This window comes from Anolis sagrei, chromosome 4 (genome assembly GCF_037176765.1).
Source record: "Anolis sagrei isolate rAnoSag1 chromosome 4, rAnoSag1.mat, whole genome shotgun sequence".
NCBI lineage: Eukaryota > Metazoa > Chordata > Lepidosauria > Squamata > Dactyloidae > Anolis > Anolis sagrei.
In genome coordinates, this window is record NC_090024.1 from 236,444,695 (window position 1) to 236,448,918 (window position 4,224).

The window sequence follows — 4,224 nt, forward strand, 5'->3', positions numbered from 1 at the left end:
ACCGAGGGAGGAGGGAAAAGAAGAAGAGGAAGAACAAGAAGGCGGTGAGGTGATGACACACAACAACAATGCAAAAGGCTTTCTTCAGCTCTGGAGCAAAGCTTGGATTGGCTCTGCATTGCAAAATTAACATAGATTGATACCATGGTTAGATTCTTTGGAATCCTTGGAGTTGTAGTTTTATATAATCTTTCTCCTTTTCTGCCAAAGAGTGCTGGGGCCTCACCTAACTACAACTCCCATGGTTTTGCAGCATTTAGCCATGGTAGTTAAAATGGTGCCAAACTGCACTGATTCGACAGTGTCAGTGCAGCAAGTGAAATAACTTGGATATTGAAAAGAAAAATAGAAAAAGTGGGACTGTGGAATATTAATCAGGATTGTTGGGTTGCTGTGAGTTTCCCAGGCTGTATGGCCATGATTCAGAAGCATTCTCTCCTGACGTTTCACCCATATCTATGGCAGGCATCCTCAGAGCTTTATTTATTTATTTCCAGTATTTCTACCCCGTCTCTTCTCTATCCCTGAAGGGGGACTCAGGATGGCTTACATTTGGCAACGATTTCATGCCGCTACATATAAGCAATTACAATAATCCTGCAATAATTAAAATACAGGAAAACATTAATTAAAACACTACAAAAAGCATTAATTAAAACAATAAGCAGTATCATCAGCTGTAGTGCCTTTCCAGTCAAAGTCCAAAAGCCTGTTCCCAAAACCACAACTTCAATTTCCTGAAAACGAGGAGGGAAGAAGCCAATCTTATCTCATTTGGGATTGTGCTTCACAGGCGAAGGGCCACAGCCGAGAAGGCCCTGCCTCTCATCCCCGCCAAATGCATTTGCGATGTGGGGTCTGTTGGAAACTAGACAAGTGGGATTTATATATCTGTGGAATGTCCAGGGTGGGGGAAAGAACTCTTGTCTGTTTGAGGCAAGGGTAAATGTTGCAATTGGCCACCTTGGTTAGCATTGAATGACCTTGCAGCTTCAAGGCCTGGCTGCTTCCTGTCTGGGGAATCCTTTGAAGTGTTAGCTTCCCTGGTTGTTTCCTGTCTGGAGTTCCCCTGTTTTCTATGCGTTGTTCTTTATTTATTGTCCTGATTTTAGTGTTTTTTAATACTGGTAGCCAGGTTTTGTTCATTTTCATGCAGGAAGCAGCCAGGCTTTGAAGCTGCAAGGCAATTCAATGCTAATGAAAGTGACCAATTGCAACATTCACTCACTTCCAACAGACAAGTGTTTTGTCCCACCCTGGACATTCCACTTGCCTAGTTTCCAACAGACCTCACAACCTCTGAGGATGCCTGCTATAGTTGTGGGCAAAACATCAGGAGAGAATGCTTCTGAAACATGACTTTACAACCAGGAAAACTCAAAGCAACCCTGTGATTTCGGCCATGAAAGCTTTCAACAACAAATCTGGATTGCCTCTACCCAATCAGGACAGTTGACAGTTATGTCATGCAGTTCTCCAGATTTTTTTTAAGACTACAACTCCCAGCGTTCCTAAAGTCAACACAGTGGATGTTGGGATCTCCAGGTCAACAACTAGATCCCGACATTCATCCTAAAATTCCAGAGGGGATTAAGATTGCTAATCACCCCACCATTATATGAGATGCATTAGTTGTCACTTGCTGGGGATGATGGGTTCTGTTGGACTCACTTCCTTCTGAATATATCTGGTTTCCAAGCGAGGCAGGATCCAACTTGCTTAGTGGTTGTTGGTCGAAAGATAGTGCTAAGGAAACCATCTCACCTGAAACCCTGTAGAGAGACGGAGAAAGGATGTGAGTCAAGGTAGGCGTGTTCCTAAATGGGAATTTCGACAGGGATGGCTTTAAAATCTAGCTCGTGATGACTAGGCGCAGCGTGAAGAGCTACACCTGCTGGCATTCAGTCTTTCCAGGTTCATTGAAAAAGGTGTGCTTTAACACCTGTGTGTGCTGTGGAGAGATAGGCATGGGCAAGCTTCGGCCCTTTAGGTGTTATGGACTTCAACTCCTACAATTCCTAACAGCCTCAGGCCCTTTCCTTTTTCCCCTTAGCTGCTTTTTCCCTGGAAAGTTTTAAGCCGAGGCTGGATGGCCATCTGTCGAGAAGGCTTTGATTGTGTCTTCCTGCATGGAAGAATGGGGTTGGACTGGATGGCCTTTGGTGACCCCTTCCAACTATGATTCGAAGACTTCCTTCCTTTGAACTAAAGACGGCATCACCTGATATTATAATATTATGTAATACAATATAATACTAATAATACAATATAATAATTATATGTTTTATATTACATGTAATATTACTAATAATATTACATTATAGTGCTATAGTACAATATAGTACTATATAACACTAATATTGTGCTGTGATAATATAATATATTGTATGCACATATAATATTGATTATATTATAATGTAATACAATGTAATACTACTAATAATAAAATATAATAATAATAAAATATTTATATTACATGTAATATTGCTAATAATATCACAGTATAGTAATATAGTGCAATTTAGTAATATATAATACTAATTTTGTGCTGTGATAATAATATATCTGTACACATATAATATTGATTATAATGTAATACAATATAATACAAATAATAATACAATATAATAATTATATATTCTATATTACATGTAATATTACTAACATTACATTACAGTGATATAGTACAATATAGTAATATATAATACTAATATTGTGTTGTGCTAATAATATATTGTAAACACATATAATATTGATAATATTATAATGTAATACAATATAATACTAATAATACATTATAATAATTTTATATTTCATATTACATACAATATTGCTAATATTACAGTATAGTGGTATAGTACAATTTAATATATAACACCAACATTGTGTTGTGCTAATAATATATTGTATACACATATCATATTGATAATATTATAATGTAATACAATATAATACTAATAATACATTATAATAATTATATATTCTATATTACCTGTAATATTACTAATATTACATTATAGTGGTATAGTACAATATAGTAATATATAATACTAATATTGTGCTATAATATTGATAATATTATAATGTAACATAATATAATGCTAATAATAATACAATATAACAATTTTATATTTCATATTACATGTAATATTACAAATAATATTATAGTATTGTGTTGTACAATTTAGTAATATATAATGCTAATATTGTGCTATGCTAATAATATAATATATTGTATGTACATATAACTTGTAAGCCGCTATGAGACTCCTTCGGGATGAGATGGGCAGCATTAAATGTCATAAATAAATAAATATTCATTGCTGGTCTCCCATCCAAGTACTAACCACGGCAAAAACTGCTTAGCAGCCAAGGTCAGAGGAATCATTGTGTCTTCAGGGCATTTAGGCCTATATATATATATACACACATACATATATACACACACACATACTTTTTCTGCAGGATGTTTTTTGGGAACAGATTGCCACGGCAGTTGAAGCGGTGTCGAACTGCATTAATTCCACAATGTGGGCGTGCCCAGAGTTGCACAAGGAATTAATTCTGAGGGGAATGCCCCATTGACGTCAGTGGAATTTCTTTCTGAGTCAAGGAAGAGGCTGCAATAAATGGCAATCTCTCCAGCCAGCCTGGTTCCTCTTTCTTTCTTTTTTTCCAGTCTGGTCTTGTTCATTACTTGATACCGAGAAGTGGCATGTGAAATGTAAACACACTGGACACAATGCCTCTGAGAATGCACAGAGAAGATACACATAGCCTGCTCTCCTCTTTAAGAGGCGTATCTACATTGAAATATTAATGTCATTCAACACCACTTTAATTGCCGTGGCTATGGGATCATGGGAGTTGTGGTTCAACAAGGTCTTCTGCATTCTTTGGCAAAGAGTGACAATTCCTCACCGAACTACAAATCCCAGGATCCCATGGCCTTGAGCAGTGGCAGCTTTGGAGTTGTAGTTCACCTACATTCAGAGATCACTGTGGACTCAAACAATGATGGATCTGGACCAAACTCTACACGAATACTCAATATGCCCAAATGGTACCAAACTGCATCAATCCTATCAGTGCAGATTCTCATCTATATAAATAAAAATGTAATGTTCGTTTGTGGGATTAACAGAACTCAAAAACCACTGGACGAATTGACACCAAATTTGGACACAAGACTCCTAACAACCCAATGTATGTCCTTCACTCAAA